Below are 24,038 nucleotides of genomic sequence, written 5' to 3' on the forward strand. Positions count from 1 at the left end.
ATATTTTAAGCCTTCTCAATGACTATTAGAGTAGTAGATTTTAATATGCACATGCATTCCAAGAAAGAAAACAAAATGGCTATGTTTCTCAGAAGCACATTCATTTTGACAGATTATATTTTCTAAAGATGGTTGTGATATCTCCCATCCACATGCTATTCTGCAGTGTTACTCAGCCCTTTTCCCATCAAAAAGTGGAGTTTATTATAGTTTCACCCCATTGAATCTGGTGGGTCCTGTAATTGCCTTGACCAATAGACAATGGCAGAAGCCAGGGACAACTTCTCCACCAGATACAGCCAGCACAGTGTCTAGGGCCCATGACACTTTTAGGGACCCATGAAAATGTTTTCATTTCTCCTAAAATCAATTTAAAAATGAACACTTAAGTTTAAAAAAAATGTTTGACTATTCATCTTTCTATCAACAGCATCATAAAAAATTATATGTATTTCATTTTGTTTGTTTTATGAAGGAAGGGGCCCATGAAAGCAAAAGTGCGCAGGGCTCATGAATGTCATCATTCAGCCCTGGGGGAAGTAGTACAACACCACCACTTTATTGGTTAAGCAACTTCTGCTTCCTGTCCCTCAGGATATTGGCACTTGGGACATTCCTTCTCAAAACCCAGCCAGCAGGCTGTGATAAACCCAAGTTAAATGGAAAAGTCATTCTGGTAAACGGCCTCAGCTGAGCTCTCAGATGTCAACTAGTATTCAGTCAACCACGTGAAAGAGCTATTTTGAATGTCCAGCATAGCTGAGCCTTCAAATGACATCAGTCTAGTCACTCTCAGATTGAACCTGATGAGAGGCTTAGCTTAGCCAACTTAACTCAAAATACTGCAAAAGGCAATAATAACATGAAGTTTTAAGCCACTAAGTTTTGGAGTAGTTTATTAGGTGGTAATTGGTAACTGAAGTATTAATTCATTCACAGTTTAGTGAGCATTTTGTAATGTATTATTTGGTATAATAGGGTGTATAATGTTAATGTAGTGAGCACTCTGTTGATGAGTCTGCCCATATCAGCTGCTTCTTTAAAACTTTAGGGAGTAATGGAAATAGAATAGAGGTAAAAGTTAACTCAAAAAGAAGTTAAGATTATTTTTATGTATAAAAAAATGTTGCTGATAAGTATTGCTTGCAATTCATTAAAGGGAAAAATGTCTCTATTATAAAGGTATATTTGTAAGTGTAACATCTCTGACACCAAATGTCACATCTCCAATACCATGAGATTATGTATTGTTTTTCCTTCATATATGTATAACAGTAACAATATTATACACAGCAGTAATAGTAGTACAACTTCATTCAGATACCCGGACACAATTCCAATGTGTGTAAATATGTGGGAAGGGGTTTTCCCACATATATTTACACCAAGCAATTCTCAAACACCAGTATGGTGTTGGAGAACTCAGTTCAGTTCTGATGCTATATGCCCAGAGTCAGCACCAAATTCCCAGGTTAAGGGCTCCATCATACTACCCTCCTCCCCACACTCCAGACACTGGTCAGAAGCTCCAGGCAGTGAGTTTGGAAGCACAAGCTCCCTGTGCTTCCTCCCTCTTAGGTTCAAATTTGCTAGAGTGGCTCACAGAACTCAGGAAAACACTTACATTTACTAGTTTAATAAAGGATACCATAAAGGATACAAATTAACAGCCAGATGAAGAAAGACATAGACCAAGCTCCCAAACAAAGGAACTTCTTTCCTTGTGCAGCTTGGGGCCTGGCTCAGTGGCATGTGCAGGCGTTCTGGTTCCCCAAGCGTAGGAATCTTTCAGACTAAAAGCCGAATCCAGCTGAGCAGAGCAGGCAAAGCAGAGAGAGCTCTTCTCCCAGGTTTTGTGAAAAGATTATGCTTCATTGCATAGTCATAATTGACTAAAATATTGGTCATTGGCTGATACAGCCTGCAGCCCCTGCCCTTGTGTGGGGGTCCAAAAGTCTTTCATTAACATGGCAAAACACCTGTTTTAACTTTAAGACTCTCAGTGTTTTCAGGAACTGTGGATGAAGACCAAATATACCTGGGGAATATATACTTGGTCATAAGAATGACCAAATATGTATTTCTTATAACTCACTATATCACAGTAGGATAAAATATTTTTTAATAAAATTGTTCAGACTGGTTTCACTATCTTCTAGCTGCCAGACCATGATCAGATATTTTAATTATTCTCTGTCTCATTCATACCTAGTTCATTTGGTTGTTGTGAGGATTAAATGAATCAATATGTACAAAACTCTTAGAACAGTGCTTGGTGTGTGCATGTGTATTAGTCATTCAATAAATGTTACCTATATTCATAGGTGTTATTAGAACAAACTAGATTTGGTGGAAGGCAAACATAAACCTGCTTCGTTATTTTCTTGCCATACATCTCAATCAGGATGTTAAATCCCCTTTCTTGCCCTTAGGGTGTCTTAAGTAGATCCTAAAGTTTCCCCAATTCAAATATTTTAAAAAGTTTCTTTTTCAGAGAATAAAAAGTTAATCCCAGTTAATATCAAAGCCTGAGTCTCTCACCTCAATCCAGAACTTCTCCCTGCCTGACCAAGGCTTTGAAACTCAAAATGGATAAGGGGTGCGAGGTAGGTTTCTTTCCACTTCTTTACCCACCTTCTCCCTCACTCACTGGGTGCTATTTCTAGCTCCACCTCTGATGGGCTCCAGAAAGAAAGGTTTTGAGAAAAAGGTCAAATTGTTATTAAGAACTGCGAATGGTCTGAGATTTTACCATAATTGAGATCTAACAAGGTAGATGACTACTGTTTTCATGCTGTTGGCAGAAGACACGAGACTCATGGGTCTGAAACAAAGGAATTTATTACAGCACAGCAATCAGCATAAGCTTCCTGTTTGGGCTGGTGTCCCTCAACTCCCGATTCCCCAGGGGATGGACTAGGATGGTCCAGGTAGACAGAATAGGCTTGTACTGAGGAATCCTGAGCTTATGGAACTCCAGGGTTTTATAATCAGCTACAAACAAACCTGACTGACCTTTGTTCTGGAGGAAAAGATTACCTAATATTTATCAAGTACCTCCCATGTGCCAGGCACTGTGAAAGACCCCATGTTAGGGCATTTTATATACAGTAAATCATTTAATCCTTCACACAAACAAAACTATGAAATAGGTATTGGAGATCCTCAGGACAGATAAGTAATTTCCCCAAAGTCACAGAGATATGAAGCACAAATTTGCAATTACAGACAATACGGTCTGATTTTTTTTTTTTTTTCACCTGGCTTTGTTTAACTCTACCTTGCTGTTTAGGGAAAATAAATAACAAAGAAACCTCCCCAAAGCCTACAACTTAGAAAAGATAAATTACTGTGGTCTCACTTTTAAAGAAAGTAGGTGAGACATTTTGGGTTTATGAGGCTTTGAGATGGATGGAGGTGAAATGTTGGCTCACTGAAGGTAGCTGCTCTCCTTGGGGCAGGCAGCGTCACTGTTGGGACCTGGCAAGTGGACTCAGCTCCATCTCTCTATCTCTGGTCTTGTCATCTTGTTTCATTCTTTTGCCCCTCACCCATAGTTAAAAAACCCTCAGGGACTTGAGACTTCTAGGCTTGCCCAGCCATAGTCCATCAGCCAGGCCCTGTATCATTTCATGTTTTACCCTCAGACTTCGGTCCCTCAAGATGATGGAATAAAAAGAGCAAACACTAACAGGACTCGGGCTGTATGCCAAGCACAGTTCAGTACACTTTACATATGTTATCTCATTTAGTCCTCACAGGAGCTTCCAAAGTAGGTATATTTTTATCCTTCTGTTTCAAATGAAGAAACTGAGCTAAGGGCATTAAGTAACTTGCCTAAGGTCACACAATAGTTAAGTAGTAGGGACGGTAATTTAACTCCGGCAGTGTGGTTCAGAGTCTGTGCTTCTAAGCATTAGATTATGCTGTGGAAGAAGTACATTCAGTGTTTGTTCCCTGTTCTTTCTTGTGATGGTCTGGGCAGGATCTCAGAGATTTTATTGCCAGCTCATCTCCCCACTCCTGGAAACTTACTTTTGTTCTTTTGTATTCAGTCAACCACTATTCCCAGAGAAGGATTAAATTCAAGTCAGATCTTATGTATCTCTTTCAGAACCTGTACTCAGTTTTTTGGTTGCTTGTCTTAAAGTTGACAAAACACTTACTGCAGAATCCCTCTTAAGTGAAGCAATCACAAAGGCTAAGCTTAACATTACAATCCTTGGAGAAGAAACAGACATGAATTGTAGAAAATTAACCAAGCCAAATGCAGTGTCACTGCTGCTTTTGTCAGCTGTCAAACCCCACAAGTTTTAAGGTGATTGGCATGCGGACTACCTCAGTGAGGATAGTAAACAATAAAAAAGATTCTCAAAAAGATTTTCCTGTGTAAAGGAAAAATGGTAAAACAGGATATCTTGCCATTCAAGAATGACTGCAAACCACTCTAGTTATATGAAAGAAACTTGGAATCATATTGTTAATTTTAGGAGAGGCTTAAACTGAGCCTTACTGAAATTTATAAATTATTTGAGAAAAAAGTTCATGTTGACTTAAGTACCAAAAGGTCTCAAGAAAGGCTGTATTGCTTGAGTTATAAAAGGTCTCAGGGAATTCATTTCTTTTTCAAAGAATTAACTAAAATTTTCAAGTGATTAAGTACTTAAGTATTTTTGACTGAACAGCAAATGCTTACCAGCTGCTTTCTTGTTTCTTGCTGGGTCTGGCAACTCTCTAGTTAAACATAGAAAATATATTAGGCTTTGCCTAAGTATCCATTGTGTTATTTTAAATATCCATTCTGTATGGAGAAAACTGATGACTTACCATATTTTAACGGGCAACAGCACTGACAATATTAGTGGTGTATTCTGGAGGAAAAGATAAAGGTTTAGACAGGGTAATAGAAGGTAATTTCATGTTCATATTTTAAGCTATGTTAGAAAATGGGCCAAAATGTGAATGACATAATTACAGAGGCATTTACCTTATTTGAGTTCTCATCAAAAAAAAAAAAAAAAGTGACCATACTATTTTCAAAATTGCTGGTATTATTGTGAAAAGTGATCAATGTAATGAGCCTGTATTTTAAAATCCAAGAGAAATAGGGCAACATGGACAAAGCTGTGAATTTTCAACCCTTAGTTCCTGGTCCATTTTGAATTCTGGAACTCATAATAGATCCCCCCTCCTAACACACATACACACACACACAAGCTTGTGATGAAGATCCATGACCCAAAGATCATAAAAAGAAAGAATCAGAGACCCTTAAGGATGTAGGTGAAGTAAGAGGGGAAGGATGATAGGACAGAGCAGTGAAGAGACATTTATGAAGAAATGAAGCTGTCATCTGATTTTATTGAAAAATAAAGTTCTAAAGTTCTTTGCCACATTAAAATGGAAGGTAATGTAGAACATACAACTTCTTACCCTACTTGAAATGTTACCACCTCTGTTGAAGAAAAAGAATGAGCTATGAATTTTTCATTATATTTGAAAGTAGTTGTACAATTTTATGGCAGATGAATTCTGGTAGAGTATCTTCAGTCTTTGGTATAACAAATCCCTTACAAAATAAATCTTTTATGACTCAAGAAAACTATGTTTTTTCCTAAATAAACTTTTTCCTAGGAGATATTCTTCAAAAAATATAACACTGTTAGAAACCTTCAGTCTTGGGATCTGTTTTATGTTTTCAGCACAATGAGACCAATTCTTTATTTCACAAAGGTAGCTGGGCATTCGCATTGCCATGGGGAGCCAGCCTTCCTTGGCCGGGTCAGGTGGAAAGCTGCTTCCTGCCGCGTCTGTGAGCAGAAGTGGGACTATAGTCCCTCCTCCTCCACTTTCTGGCCAGGGTTCTCAAGGCTGGGGAAAGATCATCTGGGCCATTCTGGGGCCCTCATTGCTGCTGCTGCGGCTGGCCTTGTGCTATGGGGGAGCCGTCTTGTGCTCCATTCTGACAAAAGCAGACCATAGAAAATAAACAGGAACATTTCTCCTTCTTTAAACCAAAACATCCTGTAAAGAAGTAGGAAGCTAACAGCCATGCACTTGAGGTTCCATATTTGATAAATTCAAAAAGAACCAAGACACAAGTATCAGAGTAGCTGAATCAGTGCTGGTACAAGAAACCAAGTCTTTATCATTTCAGTCAGTTATTATTTCACAAAACTTTATTTCAGAGTATCCAAACCATGGCGCTGTTGACATTTGGCCCAGGTAATTCTTTGTTGTGGGGCCTGTTCTGTGCATTGTAGAATGTTTTACAGCTTCTCGAGCCTATGGCTCTCTGGATAGATGCTTGTGACAATGCCCAACCTAAACAGTTGTGACATTCAGTATGTCTCCAGACATTGCCAAATGCCTCCTGAGGGTAATACTTTCCCTGGTTGAAACTACTATTGGAATCCATGTATAAAGCCTGGCATGTAAATATTTATTGAATGAATGAAATGAATGCACCAGCAAATGAAAGTGATTAAATTGCTTAACCCATTGCCTGGTATATAGGTAAATACTTAGCAAACAATGATTCCCATTCCTAAATCCTAGGCACGATATCTTGTAACTGAATTTGCCAAGATAAGTTCTAATGCTTGCCTTGGAAGGCTCAAATAGATGTTTGTGGGTGAAAAAACATAACTAACTTCCAATTCATATAGGCTATTGAAAATAAAATTTGTCTCTCCTCTTTATTATTACCCCACTGAAACAGTAAAGGGATTTTTTAAAACCATAAATTCCAAAAACTGGGAAAGGAGATGATAACAATAAAATTTGGGGGATGGAAACCAAAAGAATGTATGACAAATATTTTAGCTTCTGAGTTGGGTGAAAGCTGTGAATCATCATGGTTTGCACACCCACCCATATACAAACATACCCCAAAGCTCATGAATCTATGGCACCAGCTACCATTGGAAGTGAGAATAATAACATAGGCATAATAATAAAAGAACTGGTTCAAAGGCTGGTTCAAAAGCCTTTGAACCTCAGATCTTCCCTCCCTGCCAAGAAATAGGACAACTTTCCTTCTATGATCCCATAGGAGCCTTCAGGTTTATTCTCTAGAAAGAATGAAACATAAAGTCTGTGAACCAGGTGAGCATAAGAGGATGCATTAGGCAATGATGAAGGCAGGGATACTTTATAGAAACCAGATTAAGTGACTATCTACCTACATGCAGAATGTTAATATTGCATTCCTTTACACCTATGTAATTCCAAGTTTACACCTTCCCAATGGGAACTCAAGAGACAATGTGAGGTAATGGACACTGGAGCCAGGCTGTCTGTTGTGTACCTCTGGTTAGCTGTGTGTCCTTGGAAAACTCAGTTAACTTTTTATCTCAGGTTCCTCATTTGTAACATCGGGATAAAAATAAGGCCTCTCTCATAGAGTTATGGGAATTAAAGAAAACAGTACCTTACAAGTCATTAGAACTCTGTCTAGCATATAATAAGCATTAGGTTAACTGTTTATCATTATTATACCTTGGGAAATCAGAAAAACCCAAGAGAAAAGAATTACAGATACGTACAGTAATATTTTCCAGCATAAAATTTCAGTCACCTTTCCAAAGACCCATGGTTGACAGACCTCATGGGGCACTCCTGGTTCCTAGTCAACTTTTTCAATTCCCATTCTTCAATGTTAGTAGTCAGTGAAGGACCATCAAACATGGAGGAAAGTCTCTAATATTGAAGTCAGACACCAAAGCAAACAAGCAGAGTAATAGACAATTTAAAGGAAATGCAGAGAATGAATTTATGAAAGACTTAGAAGAAATTATTACTATCCATGGAGAGAGAAGAGAAAAATGTGTCCATGAATCAAGAACAGGTTGCCATGTTTTTATTAAAGAGCATTATAAGAATAAGAGAATGAGAATAAGAGCATAAAACAATGTGAAAAACTCAACAGATAGTGTTATAAATGTATTTGGGGTCTCCCAGAAAGTACCAGTTAAAGACAAAGAGATGAAAGGAAGAAAATTATGCCAGAAAGACCCACATCTAAACAAGATTTTGGTGTCATGTTAACATTAACATATACCTTGCCTATCGTAAGTGATGGCAATAATTAGTACAAGGTAGAATAAAGGTATTTTCATATAAGAAAGATCTAAAACAATTACCTTTCATGAATCTACTATCAGGAAGGTATTGGACTAAAATAAAGTAGGGAGAACCAAGAAAGAAAAAGACCCAGAATACAATTCCAGAGAGGTGAAGGCAGTCTCCAAGTTGATGGTAAAGGAAGTTCTAAGTTAACAGTTCTACAGTAAATAGATCCAGAGAGCAATTAACCCATATTAGAGTGCTTGATGACTAGTATGGTTCAAGGAAAGTTCATCACACCACAGATTGATTTGGTGAAATATTTCAAAATTTCTGGTATCTTTAGAATTCAAATGTTTGTAGAGCAATCTCATATATCTTGATCGTTCTTCCACAAAATAAATTAACTTTTTTTCATCAATTCATGTTTTTGAAAGAGTGGAATTATGACAATAGAATTCATCTGCAAAGAAATCTATACTGCTGTTTTCAGAAGTAATGAAAAATTCATGCTCAGTGTCTATTTTTTAAAAGTATGCTATGATTTTTTTTTTCTACAATGGTAGCTTAACATTTTATTTTGATTCCTAATGTTTCTCATCATCAATTCACAGTAGTTATTTGTGATTCCTGAGTTATGTTTCATATCTACAAAGTCACATCTCTGTGAAGAGTGCACTTTAGTCTCTTTTCAATAATAAATCCTATTTGCTTCCTGCCTTTGGGAAGCAAGCACTGGTTGAAAGTTGGGAAAATGTTCTCAGGCCTAAAATTGACTTTCTTGGGCCTGAGGCTACCACCCATGAGATTGAGATGGTTAATCTGTTAAATAAAGTATAGCCCACAGCACAATGGGTGTTACATAGGGAGTAGAGGAATAGGAATTTCCGAGAGCACAACCTTTTATCTCCCTCCCCACAAAGCTCTGTCTCTCCACACACACCACTTGTCTTAGTGTCTTCTTACTTGCCTCCAAAAATCCAGGCATCTTCAAATATACTGTATTTCAACCAACAGTCTTTGAAATCCTTCCAAAGTTCACGTATCTCTGACAGCCATGACTAAGGAGTGTGGTGCCACATAAAGCGGAATGGACTATGAGTTGAGACATGTGACTTAGTTCCACTTTCCTGAGTTGCTCTAGGATCTTGGACAAAGCTTTGAAAGGTCTCATATTACTTCATATGACAAACAGATAATAAGGGCAATCCAATTTCCTTCCTTATATGGTTGTGAGCAGCAAATGAGATCACATACTCTGTGTGTGTGTCTTTATGTAGTCTGAGTGTGCATGTGTATTTTTTAAAATTACAGTGTGCTACAAATATAAGACACATTCCTCAGGCTTGACCCACACTTCAACCCTTTGAAAAGACTGCTTCTGAGTAATTGTCAACTTAACGGTGCAGGAACTCAGGTTTAAATCTTAGTTCTTTTGATTTGTTTCTGCCAGTCTCCAAAGTGTAGTGGTCTGACTTCACATTAGAGAGAAGCAAAGAAAACAAGGGCCTAGGCCATAACGTGAAGGATCAACTCAGGATTTATAGATAATATATTTTGCAGTTAGATATTATTAGAGTAACTATTTTGAGATTTCAATTATTATTTTTTTTTAATTTAACTGGAAAGAAGGCAAATAAGAGTCTTGACAAAGCTACAAACTGATGTTTGGACCTCTTGAGGAATGTCTAACTTCAGAGGTAAAGAACATGGATCTTACAGCCAAGGTTCCCATTGTGCCAAACTAAGCTTTTTTAGATTGGAAAGAATGGAGATATTACCTCAATTTATGGGGATTATTGGCTAATACTAGAAGACGAAAGAAAAGTTGCAATGAAGAGCAAGTATTTGGCTATAAAGCAATATAGTCAGATTTAATTGGACATGGTTTATGGTATACTGCAGTCCTTTGAATTAAGTTATCCTGTCCCTTCAACACCGACCATCAGTTACTCCTTACTCTGCTACACAGTAGTGAGAACTTTCTGTTTGCACTGCTGCTTTTTTTCTACCACCAATTAAACCTACCTTGTGATTTATGCTCTTATTCTCAGCTACTTAACTCCACTCCTTTCTTTGGCTTCAGTCGTCTTATGCCTGGTGCTTCTTCTCCCTGTTATCTCTGATTACGGACATCACTTAACAGGTCCCTCAGTTTCCATGTTATTACTTTGTAACCTGTTCCCCATGACTAATTTCAAGCTCTTTACAAGGTTGGATTGATTGATCTGTTGGCATCTAATATACAGAAATCTCAGCTAGAGAGATTTCCAATGTTTGGTTATCTAATGTGCCTTTGGCAAACTTAATGATCCCGGCCTTTGCTAAGGTGTTCAGTCTTTGTCTAATTAATCAAAACCTCAACAGTGTGGTAAAGTTTGTTTGCAGAATGTTGTTGTGGCTTGTAAGTTATCTAAAGAATCCTTTCTTGTGTAATATATAGGCATAGAGGCTGTATATTTTTTCATTATTGATTATAGTCATCCAATGAACTGTAGCATAAAGTATGTTCTGGCTATGAAATAGGAAAGATGACTACTTGTTCCTTTTTTTCATGAAAAGAATACTGTATTCATTAAATAATATTATTTTAACCAATATTTATATTTCATTTTTAATTTTAAAATGTGTTTTGAAGTTTATAACTTCCCACAACAATTTTCATTATGTTTTTCTCATTATTCAGGTGAGACGTTTGAGGCCCAAGGACATTCTCTGGTTTTGTTTTGACACCACCCAATTTGAGAAGGTAGGTTGAACTTCTAACTTCATTCCTTTTCAATCAGACCAAAGTACCTTTTGTATCAACAAAGTTATCCACATGTCAAATGGAACAATGTTGAAGGTAAGCCACATTTTCTATGTGAATTTTAAGGAAGAACATATAACCAAACCAAAATGACTACTGGTAAACACATTTTCCTTGCCCAAATTTTTAAAAAAATGACTTAATAAGAAATATTACTTTCTTTCAGTCAACATTCTGATACAGTTTAAAGTATGTCAGTATACACCGAAACTTGTGTGTAAGGTTTTATTATAGGCAGAGATGATTTATTCTTTTGGGCCTATTTTAATCATTCCATTTTTGAAGTGCAGTGGCAGTCTATATATATTGCTCTAAAGTCTTTGCTTTACATAAAAGTTGTAGCATGGAGTTGAATAAAAAATCAGCAAAACATCCTAAGGTGTAAATGAAAAGGGCCTATTTCTTTTACAGGCAGAATTATAGTTTCAAATAGCCACATTAATTCAAACATACAATACAAGGGATTCCTTTTCTCGGTATCATATTGAGACCTTGCCATAAGCATAATAATAAATTTTTCACCTGCAGAAGTTTGTTAGCTAACTTTTACCATAGGGTTCCTGTAATTACCCTGTAGATTACTGCTCAGATACAATAGGGAGGCTAGAGTTTTCTTCTAATTGACAGCTATTAGAGTTGCTACAAGAACGGAGAGATGTGATCCAGTTTTCAAAAGTTTAACAAAGATGGAAACATTTGTTTGATTTTTACTTATTTCCATGGGCTCCACACCTTGAATTTGGAATTGTTCTCTAGTCATATATGAGAAGAATATTCTATTCCCATGCCAACTGTAATCAGCACCCATTTCACATCTGGGTGTTTGACTGAATCCTGCAGTAACTGCAATTGCTGATACGTCTGCTAGAGAAAAGTGAGGTGTAGACAGTAATTGGTTATTGTGAGTAAGAGGATCTGTTCCAGGCCATCTCACAAGAAATATCCTCAGAGGACTTTTTTCTTCCATTGCCTTTTAATCCTCTGCTGGTGATTTAACCTTTCAGACTAAGACATGACTTGACTTTTCCCCAGGCTCTGATTCCTTCATAAAATAAAGTGAAAGTACTCTGTGTAACTCAGGGCAAACTTGTAATCCATTAGAGTTGAAGATTGAGCCCTGGGTCTGTTCCACACAATGACTGGACTGTAAAGCCCATACTAGTGGCTGCTAAACTCTGCATTGTGCTCTCAACCAGAATGGTGTGACTGATCCACCGTTTTGAGCACATTCCCTTTGACTTGTTTCTATATTGGAAATTATTTAAATTTGATCCGTTCTTACGTCCTATGCAATCTCTTGCCCAAACTGTGACATCCGTTAAGCCTATCTTAAAATCAAAACCAGGGCCATTTTCTTACTTTCATCGTCCTTCTCTCAATTTCCCATTAGGATATCTGACAATTTCATGACTACCTCCAGTCTATGATATCCTGCTTTCAGAAATGATTTACTAGTGGCCACTTAAGCAATTGTTACAATGAATTTGTATGTACTTTCTCAGGGACATTTTGATTTGAAGTATTATTTTTAACACTGTCCCAAAAGATTTGCATCTGTTTAACAGAGGAATCGAGGTATCGTGAACTTAGTGGGCTGGAAAGCAGGCTGAAGGGGTGAGAAGGAGAGGAAGGGGGAGAGAGAGAGAGAGAATGAAAATGGGAACATAAACCCTTGCACTCATAGGCTGTTTAGCTGTTAATGTGACGCTAGTCCTCTACAGTCACACTGGGACCCATAATGCACTCTTATCACAGCTGGCTGGGGTTAGAGGCTCAGCTCAGAGTACCACCATGCTATAGGGCAAAGAAAAGTGGTCCATGCGGTCACAGAGCCCCAAAGCCTAATTTTGACAGTGCTTCATTCTAGGTAAGTAGATACACTAAAGAATAAAAAACAAGGCAAGTCATTATGAAATCCACAAAGTTAACAAAGGGTTATCTGCTATTCAAAAAAAAAATTGAAAACTGTGATTTTCCTAGGGAAATGCTTTTTGAAAGTTGACTGCTCCAGAACACTTACATCCCCTCTCTCATCTCTTTCTCTATTTCTGTCTCTCCCCTGCTCTTTCCCTCCATTCTCCCTTGTTGTCTTACTGAACATAATATTTTTATAAGCTTCCTTTGACTTGATGCATTTGTGGAGGATTGATGACAGTATGAGAAATAGTGTAGTGAATATTTAGATTAATCAGAAAATAGTCATCCAGGACAGCATTTTTCATTTTAAGCAACACCTAGAAGAGGACAGGTGGCCTTTTTAAATGCCCATAGTTGATTAATGAAATGTAAGATTGATTGTAAAATGCTTGGAGGGCTTACCAGACAGTCTCCCCTCAACTCAAGGGAGGACAAGAAAGTGCTCTCTATCTCACTAAATAAAGTGATGAATTTTTACCTAAAAACTAACTTTCTCCTCTCTATGTAACACAAAAGAAAAGCTATTCCCCTGATGGAAGAGTAATATCACCTTACCTTTACATAGTGCTTTATGTTTTATGAAGTATTTTAAGATGAATTATCTCACCTCACCTTACTAGCCACTCACTAAGGCTAGTGGAAAGAAGCTTCATTTGCTTTCATTCATGTGTAGGACAACAGAGGGGAAATGAGTTGATAATATCCTATAGTTTGTTAGAACTAGAATTAGAATTTACTGTTTTATTCCAACATCTGTTCACTGATCTGCTATTTGCTTAGGTGGAGTTATCTAAACTGGAGAAAAGATTTTGTCATTTGCTATAAAGTTGAACATTATTTAAATTAAAAAAACTTGACCCACATATTTACATAATTTAAAATTACATTCTTTGTAAGTTACTAAAATAGGAACAGTAATGATTATTACAAGAGATAAAAAGTGTGTTTTTAATGGAAATTTTATTATGTAAATGAGAAATCAGAAGAATACAATTTCCAATGAATAAAACTTTGAGGTTATTTACCAAGACTGCTTTAGTTTTCTTGGTTTTGTAAGATTTGATGGGTATTTTTATAATGTTGCTGTACTTGCTACTGAATTTCTAGATTTGGAAGTTAAAGCCATTTTCTTTAAAGACATTTATTCTGTGTTCATCTGTTCATTTCCTGTAGCAATTAGCTATTACTGTGTAATAAAGTATTCTGAAACCTAGTAATTTAAAACAGCCATTTTATAATACACAGTTCTGTAGGTTGGCAATTGGGGCTGAATTCACCTGTGGATTTCTTTTGGTCTCAGATGGTTTCATTCAGATATCAGCAATCAGCAGCCCATTTGGATGAGAAAAGGCATATCTGTATTGGTCTTAGTTCCACATGGTCTCTTATCCTCCGGCAGCTGGACAGAGGTGGTTCACATGGCTTTGTCAGGGGAGAGAGAGGAAAAAGGGAGAGTGGAAGAGGAACAGAGAGAGAGAAAGCATGCAAGGCTTGTGGAGTTCTAGATTCAGAATTGGCACACCTTCATTCTACTGCCTTCTTATAGCCAAAGCAAGTAATAATATCAAACCAGATTCAAAGAGTGGAAAATAGACTCCACCTCTTGTTGGGAAGAGCATCATAGCTATAGTGCAAAGGAAGAGAATAAAGCCTATATCCACTTTTGCAATTTACCTCATTACCTATTTGCTTATATTTGATTTTCAGCAGATTATTGTTTGATTTTGATGACATTGATGCAGGTATTTCAAATCCCTTCAAGGCATTAGCTGGTATAGCTAAAATGATTGAATTTTACATTAGAGCTCCTTCAGACTTTTAGAATATAATATGGAATGAAATTGTTATTTTAAATAACAAAAGCTCAAAGAGCATACTGACAGTCTCTCTACATAAAGTCATCACAATTACTCATGGTTGCAATTCACATGGACAGGAAAATATCCCTCAGAAGATCACTTTTCATGTGTGTGTTACAAATAGGTATTCCAGTACCTATTTGTCCGCTCTCTCATTTATTGCCTTAAAATCTCTCAACTGTAAATTTGGAGATATTTATATGTAGACAGAAAAAGTACATGTCTGTATTTATTTTTGTGTATATTGGATTAAATGGGGCAGATGGCATGCATCTTTAATGTTTCATTTTTACTCTTAATATTTTTCAAACACTTCTCATGTGCAACATATGAAAAATTTCAAAATATAAAATTGAATGGAGTCAGTATTAAAATGGAACCATTTAAGGTAAAACAAAATTAAGTTGCACAAGTCTGAAAAATGTGGAAGCATCATATTTGAAATATGGATAGTTTCATGATATTAAAATTTTGTATTCTTGGAATAAGTATTTTAGTTTTTCATGCTTTCCAAAAAAAGGAGTAAAAAAAATAGTAGTATCTGCTTTGAGTCTAAAATACAGGTTAAAGACTTATCATAAAATTATCTGACCCAAAATTATTGAAACTGTTATGCAAAGTTCTAATTATGTCCACTTTTAACAACAGTTTGATTTAATAGAAACTTTTAATATCAACTATTGTGACAATTAAAATATAACTTACTGTCTGAAGCACAAAATAGCCCATCCAACTGATTATTCTTTGTCTCGAGTACTGAAGCCTTCAAATATCTTCTGCCAACTTCTTCCATAAATTTTCACTGCTACCAGCCTTTTATATCAATATTATCTTAGAGTATCCATTTCCATACTTTTAACACATACTCTTCAACATATGTTGTTCATTAACTCAACCCATTGCTCAGAAATTTTCAATGACTCCCTACTACTTCGGGGGGGGGGGAAAAACAAACCCAAAACAAAAATGTTTTAGCCTTGTTTCAAATCTTGTCAGAAAAAAAAAACAAAAACCTTTATTACAGAGATCAATTCAAATACCCTATTATTATGCTAATTGAGTTATTTACTTAAAGGAATGCCCTTAAATGAGTCCTGGTAAGTCAAGAAGAGGTAGGAGAGCCAATTTCCATTACAATGCCAGCTGAGCTTAATATTCATGAGGGTTCAGTTTTGAGAGAGCATTTCCATCAATAATGTGAAAGATGACACCTAAATTATAAGAAAACTACTCAGCATGTAGGAGAGTGCAAGACTGAGCCCCAAGATAGGCAAGCCTTCTGTAAACTCATAGTGGTTTGAAGTAGAAAGTCAACAAGCTTTTCCAACTCAGCCTCTGGTGGATCATACCCTTTTCAAACCTTAAAAATAAAACAGGCAGTTAATTTACAAGCAAAAACAGGTTTATTCAGAAATAGCAGAGAACTGCAATCCAGACAAGAGAGCATTGCAAAACCTTAGGCATGGCCAGAGAACAGAGGAGAGGAAGGTTGCCTGACAGAGGAAAGGGCCAAGTTGGGAGGGCTGTTCTAAGCAAAAGGTACATTGGAGTAAACTTGGAGTTTCACTTATCGTGGCTTCATTAGCTGATTTGGGACAGTTTCTTATTGGCTGGGCCATTGTCTGGAAGGGGCAGAAATCTTCCCTGCAGGGTAGTCAGATAGCTAAAACAGTATTGACTTGCAAATCTGTTTCTTCTGGTGGGGTCTGAGATCTATAAGGAGTGGTGGGCATGAGAGTTCCCCACCATGGCCCCCTGTCTTGCCAATGGGTTTCAGCCCTGGGCAAGTTCACTTTGGATTCAATGTGACCAAAGAAATTGACAGCAAAACATTCTTGGTGTGAAAGGGTTACACTCAACTTTATTTCCAGGTGGCAGGTCAATCACTAGAATTCCATTCACTCAAAGGTAGTCTGCATGCAGCAAGCCAGTCTCTGCCTCTGGGCCTCTCTGTCCGCACAGCCGTCCTCTGGGCCTCTCTGCCTGCACAGCCATCCCACACAGCCATCCTCTGGGCCTCTCTGCACAGTCGTTCCACACAGCCATCCTCTGGGCCTCTGTCCTCAGTGCTGCCACCACTCCAGACTCTGCTCTCCTGCAGCCTTGCAGCCCTGCCACGGTGTTGTGCCCAGGGTACTGGGCGGAGCTCTTTATATAGAGTCAACAGCCATGTATTGCCAATAGGTGTTCAGTGAGCTAGTCAACCAGGGCCAGGTGAGAATCCTCGCCACAGGAACTCTCATTTTATTCACAGCCCCCAACTCCACATTAGTAAGATTACCCTTTCCCCATCTCAATTTTTATACTTTACATTTCTAAAAACAAAGCTCTGGATTTGGGGCATATCCTTAGAACTATAGATCTTTAGTAAAGGTCAAATACACAAATAAATTGATTTAGAAACATTTCCAAGCATAACATTTTCATTATATAGAGGAGAAAGGCAAACTAAATCATGGAGGCAAAGTAGTGGTGGGAGTTATTCTGCTGAGACTGTATGTGCCTGCAAATGTTATCAGGTGACAGAGTCATTTGAATTAATATTATCAATCCTCTCTCATGATCTGAGAGAATTAGATAAATACCAACCTGTAACTTTGGGGGAAAATCCTGGGGCAAAATACCTTTGAAACTGAAATCAGCCAAAGGGAGAAATAAAATGGGAGAAACCTGCTTACAGCTTACATGCAGTCGTCCATTCCTGCTCTCCTGCGTTTCTCCCGACCTGGCTGCAGAAAAAAGGGACCCCACCCAACCTCTCTCGCCCAGGTAAGCCCTAGCTCACCTTTGTAATTGCCTGTTGATATGGAGAAGGACTACTTCTCTCAATCCCCTGGAAACACCTATTGATATGGAGATGCACTAAAGCAAGGTAAGAGATTCTGGAAATATTGCAATTTTACCCACACCACCTTGGCAGTGAAGGGATAAACTTAGTCCATTTCTTAAATATAGAAAGGCATCTAAGAAAACAATGCTTATATCAAAACACACTTTAGGCTAGAGTATGAAATAGAACAAAGTGGGTAAAATACCAAAAAGAAAAAAAAAACAAAAGAATTTGTTCAGGATCTGTGGAATGGAAACTGTTGGGGATGAAAAATTTTCTGCTACCCTTCAAATTCTTTTGGCTGGTCTAAGAATTAAATAGACATGAGACAGATTAATAGTAGAAAATCAAAATTACATACATATAAGAAATCCATAAAAACTTGAGAGATTATAAAGATAGGAAAAATGAGGTATATATGTATGTCATTCTGAACTAAGGCAAAGGGAGTCGGGTTCTGGGACTTCAAAGAGAGAAGCAGCAATTCACAGGAAGATGATAAGGAGTAAATGTTTGATAACAAATGGTGCTGAGGGGCCATACAGAAGCAATGGGACAGAGAGGAATTTTAACAGACTTTGCTAAATCCCCTCTTGTCTACCATCCCTAGCTCATATTATATTGTCAGTATGTGTGGTGACAGCTCCTTTCCTAGGGCAGGTCTTCCATCTAAAGTGTTTTAGGCAGTTACTGGGGACCTTGGACTTTCTGCCTGAGTCATTTGGGCTTTGACTGTTTTCAGCTAGAAATAATTTCATGCCAAAGTGTCACATCATGGTTCAATTAGTTCTGAATGCCTACAAAACCAAGAAAAGAGAGAGACATGTTCCTAGAATTCATTAAGATTAAATATTGCAAAGGTGTAAATTGTATCCAAATTAATTCATGTTAATGAATTTCAGTAAATAGGGATTTTTTATGTGCAGTTTTTTAGAATGGTAAATAGAAAATTTCAATTACAAAATGATGGGAAAATTATATTACTTTCTATTAGTAAAGGTGAAGAGACAATGGAAATCTCTTATTCAGCTGTTTCTTTTTGGAATTCAGTTTGGTAACTGGTATCATTAGGTTCAAAATCATGCCTATCCTTAAAGATAGCAAAAGGATCACCCTCGAGCATGCCTTTGAAAAGCAGACTAACCCATACGTAGCCATACCTCCTTTATCTGACTGGTATACCCGAGGAGAAGGGGGTAGGGGTCTGAGACTTCAAAGAAAAAGTAAACTAATTTACTGGAACATTTTGAAAAGAATAAATGTTTGGTAAAACAAAATGCGTGATGGCCACACTGAAACAGTGGGGCACAGAGAGAAATTTTAACAGACTTTGTCACATTCCTTCCTGTCCACATGTTTACATGTTATAATATAGCTTCTATAGTGATAGTGATGCCGGGGTTCTTGTTCACAAAGCCGAAGGATGAGCTTTGCAAACAGTCAAGGGAGGAGAGCAAGGTAGAGGCTTTTATTTAGAGATAAAGTGAGAGGACAGAGCTCTCGGCTCACGCCAGGAGGAGACAAGAGAGTCCATTGTTGGCTCATTGTCTATTGTCTAGGGGTTTTATGTGCAGTTGAGGATTTTCAGGAATGGGGGGTAAAGGGCTAGGGGTGAAGACTTGTTGAGTGGTCCCAGAATGCTCATTTTTGATGAGTAACAGAAGAAACTTGCTGCTCTGATTCTTTCTCAGGATAGCAGTTTCCCTCTGGGAGGAAACAAATGTCAATTAAGACTGCCTGCTCTGCCCCCAAGGTGGGCTGGGTTGTTGCCTGTTTGCTTAAGAGTGGTAAGAATCTTACTTCTTAACTTCTTGGGCTGTTTATAGTTGGGCTTGCTTACTAAATTAGTCTTTTTCCTAGGTTACAGATTACTTGATTAGGATCAGAGAAGGAAATACAGTACATAGGTACAGTTAAAAATAAGCTGGGCCTTTTAGCAGGTTAAGGTAAATTTTACAGTATCATGATCTAATTGATACAGTGAAGTCATGGGTTGTGCTGAGACATTTCTCTTTATCTGCAGAACACTCAAACATTCCAGGCCAAGTTGCTCCTGGCCTTTTGAGCTTTAACTGATCTCACTGAAGATGTCTATATTCCTAGTCTATATTCCTATATTCCTATATTCCTCTAGGGTATCTTTACCCTAGAGAACTAGTGTGACTCTCACTTTGTGTGACGCTTAACACAGAGTTTCAATAGGGACTTCTTTGCACATTGCTATATTGTTCTGACTGTAATTATCTTGCTCTGCTTTTTCTTTGGAGGCCCTCACCCTACTCTGCCTAAACCCATGGTCCCTGTCTCAATAGCTTACTGGAATAGTTCCTCCACCTGAACTCTTCTCATGCAGTTGTGGGGGAAAGAGAGTAGGGGAGGTCAAAACATCTTCCTGAGTCTTTTGGGCCTTGATGGTTTTCAGCTCCAAATAATCTGCGGGTTACAGTGGCACATCCTGGAGCAGCCTGCCCTTGGTCCCCACACAGGCTAACAGGATAAATGTGACTAAATGAGACATTTGCTTTAGGAAAAATATCTGACTGTTGGCATTTGTTTCAGGCATTGATTTAGCTACTGAACATTGCTATCAGGCCCCTGATTATTTCCATTTTTCTCCTTTGCTATTTTTAGATTGTTAGTTTTTATCCTTCTGATTGTCTCGTCACAGGAACAGGATGGCTACAGTAGATCAGCCATTATTACATCTGCATTTAAGGCAGAAGAAAGAAACTAAGGAACAATACCAGCCATGTCTGGTATTCTCAAAGAGAAAGCAAAAGCTTTCCCAGAACTATTTCGTAGAAGAATTGACTTCATAACTCATTGACCAGAAATGGATCATGTGGTTACCTCTAAAGTCAAAGCTATATGATAAAGGGAGGAACTTTAGTACCACAAATGACTTAGACCAGTGGTTCTTAAATTTGGCTGCACACTTATGCCAATGGTTGTCAACTAGCATTTTAAAATGTGAAGAGTATGTATCTGTCTTATGGTTAGGTAAGAAATAGGAAACAGTCATTGACAAAATCATAAATCCTTTGTGGGTTCCAGAGAAAAAATAATCTTCCTTTTTCACCATATCCTAGCCCTTTCCTATCAGTTACCAGCAAGGCATTTAATTACCTAACCAGAGTACTTTCTTTAAAAAGAAAAAAAAAAATGAAGGAGAACATTCATTTCAGTTCTCATCATGCTGGTCAAGGAAAATGAAAAAAAAAATTTTATAGGAAAAAACTGTGAAGGCATTTGAAATGGGTCAAAATGATTGTTTTCTTTTATGGAAAATTCAGTGTTGTCTAGGACCACTCTACCAGGTATCTGATTCTCTGGATCTCTATGAGCTATTTTACAACTTTGTGAGTTGTAAATAACTGATATGAATGGAAATAATTCTTGTCCATAGCCAAGATACTTAAGAATTCTCAAAGGGACTCAAATTTGTTTTTTTTTTAAGAATTAGCATATGATTTTAATAAAAAAAGATAAGAAAATGGGTGAAAGTCTTTCCTTTAATTTTTGCTGAATTTAGAAGAAAAATCTGCTAGGATTTTAAATTTTATCCAAGATCTTCTGTAAGCAATTAAAAAATGTGTCTTTACTGCCAGAATGAACAATTAACCTGTTTTTATACTTTATTTGATTTTATCAAGTATTTGAAAACGGAAAAAAAAAAACCAAAAACCTAATGCTTTCTTTCATGCTGAATTGTTAGTAACTAAAGGTGTTGTCCCTTCTAGGAAAGGAGTTTTTAATGATTAACAGTGTGATTTCAAGTACTCTAGCAATTCTGCAACATAAACACTTTATTAACCTCCAAATTACATCAGACAGACTACGTTTTATTCTGTGCAGTACATAATCTTGTCTGTATATTCAGAATAATCTCTGGTTTGTGCTCAGCCTGAAGTACTGTCTTTGAACTGTACCAGGTAAATCTAAATCTAATTTTACAACAGTAACATTCAACTGGGGTCTAGTAATGTGACTAAGCTTTGGATAAAATTAGCCAAATACCAAGCATTATTGACCCTTCTGACTTAAGCCAGTAAGCAGGAAATTTAGTCTAAATCAATATTCCTAAAGATTTGGTGAAGTGTAAAACATCCTCTCCATAGGGACTATGAATTTTTCCTACTTATAAAAACAGGGAGTGATGGAATTTTTCAATTTTAACAAAAGAAGTAGCCATTATAGAACAATAACTGCAAAGAAAAGGTAGGTTTCCATCTAGAATGCTTATAACCTGCAGACTAAGTATGGGACCAGCTGAGCCAAGGATCCATTTGCTTTTAATGAAATCTGAGGCAGATCCATTGCATGCTGGGAACATCACTGTTGGAGGTAGCTCTGTGGCAAATGAGTCTCTCCATTCGCCCAAGCAGATCTAACAGCCATTTTCCTGAACAGCTGGAGTTACTTTGCTGGCCTGAATGAGGTTTTAAGAACAAAAACAAAACAAAAAACCCTGATAATAGTTCTGCTCATCCACCTTGCCAAAAGTACAACTGGAAAATCTATGTTTAATGAGATAAAGGTAATAGAAATGTAGTGTAGAACCATGTCTGGCAACATCTCAAGAGAAAGGTATAATTTATATTTGAGCAGCCATTTCTGCATAGTCATGTTGGAATCCTAGTACTGGTGTATCTCAAGAAATTAATGAGAAGATAGGCAGATAAAATCAAGTGGCTGGAGTTCTATCTCTTAGGAAATCTCCCTAATTTCTTTTCCAATTTTTAAAGAAATCAGTGTTTCATACAATATTTGTTCAAAGTGTTCCACTGCTAAAAAAAACTGTATAAGAACATTACTCTAACACAGTGATTCTCAACAGGGGCTCTTTCTCCCACCAGGAGACATTTCATAATGTCTACAGATATTTTTCGTCATCAGAACTTGGGCCTGCTATGGGCATCCGGGTGTTAGAAGTCAGGGATCCTACTAAACATTGTGTGTGCACAGGACAGAACAGCTCCGCATAACTAAGAATTATCTGACCAAAAATGTTAATAGCACTGTCAAAGAGAAACCCAGCTCTAAAACAGAGCTGCAATTTCCATAACAGCTTTAAATATTCCTCAGAGAGCTAGAAAACACTGACTTTACAATATGTATTATTTTTCTTATAGAACCCAAAGATTTTGTCTTTCCTCTTTGAGAAACAATCTGGTGTAGCGCAGAGAGAAGATATGGAATTAGACCTGGGTTAAAATTTTGATTCTTTTATTTCTTATTTCTGTAGCCTTGGGATGTTCTCTGATCTTTCTCAGGTTCTTCCTTTGGAAAATGGAGATGATAAAACCAACTCATTGGACTATTGTCAGAAAAAAATATAAAATATATTTGTTTAGTTGTTTGTTTATATAAATAAGAGAACAAACCTAAATTCTCACCCATTGACAGTTGCATAAAGAGTAAAACTCTTTAATGACTCCCCCTGCGGCAATGAAAATTTAAGTATTCAGGTAATATTGACTGGCTCTGATCAAGACTGGATTAATGTTCCTTTTAGCTTCACTAAACTTTAGACAGGCTTCTTCATAACTCTAGGTCCTTACCTCCCTTTAATTAGGGCATTTTCTTTAAAAAAAAAAACTTATAATTGCCTATTCTTTCCTGTCCTTTCGAAATATATATAAATCTCCCAGCCTCTTGCCAGTTTTACAACCCAGAAACGTCTTTCTCAAGGACATGATAGTGTCTCTTTAAAGTGTAATCATTAAGAAAGATAGAGTCCCTATGTCCCAGTTTCTGTAGGAGGGTAGGAACCTAACTTCAGTGGGCATCAATTAGCAAATACAAATGACCTAATCACAAAGAAAATCATTTGCAAATTTAGGAAAAACTCAGTGTATTCAGCCTAACCCATTGATCAACCTCCCCACTAAGTCCTCCAGTACTTTTCCTGCTATCCCACACCAGAACTTAAAAGCCCTTCTGCTTTGTATTTCTGAAGAGTTGAGTTCAGTTTCTCATCCCTATTGCAATAGTCTTGAATAGAGCCTTCCTTGTGTGTTTAACTTTGTGCAATGCAATTTTTCCTTGATAGCTCCCAGCCTCTGCCCATTCTGCACTTTAAACCATTGGGCTAAAGGCAAGCTAAAGTTATAATCTACAGGGGCTTGGAAAAGGGCCTAGAGTGAAAGACTTCTCTGGGCAAGAATCAGCAGATAGCCTCATCTAGGGAAGCTGGGAAATGGAGGATCACCCCATTTCATCAGTATAATCAGATCCAATCTTCTTAGAGTATGTGCCTACTAAGAGTGAGATTCTTGAAATTATTAACCCTATCCTGGAAATGTCCACCATCTTAGGGCTCAATATTGCCCTATAGACAGAGCAGACAACTTCATGGGTATCTGGATCTCTCAGCTAGACCTCGAACTGTTTCTAGGAGTTATAATCAAGTTATTATTTCATTTCTTTTGAAGTAATAGAACTCTGCATATCACATTTCACTCAGCAACTTCAATGAAAATATTATAATTTTAACAGGAACACTAAAAGTTCTGGGATAGATTAATAGTTTTTTCTAAGAATCTGAATTTGGCCA

The 24,038-nt window shown here is 37.3% G+C and overlaps 1 long non-coding RNA gene across 1 annotated transcript in view; it reads left to right on the forward strand.

Moving 5' to 3' along the window:
• LOC140843525 (uncharacterized) overlaps positions 1-24,038 on the forward strand; it is a 617,732-nt gene that overhangs the window by 557,182 nt on the left and 36,512 nt on the right. The window contains exon 6 of the long non-coding RNA XR_012121369.1: positions 10,754-10,816. This is a non-coding gene — a long non-coding RNA (uncharacterized lncRNA). The remainder of the gene's footprint in view (positions 1-10,753; positions 10,817-24,038) is intronic.

The sequence above is a fragment of the Manis javanica genome, chromosome 1 (genome assembly GCF_040802235.1).
Source record: "Manis javanica isolate MJ-LG chromosome 1, MJ_LKY, whole genome shotgun sequence".
Taxonomy (NCBI): Eukaryota; Metazoa; Chordata; class Mammalia; order Pholidota; family Manidae; genus Manis; species Manis javanica.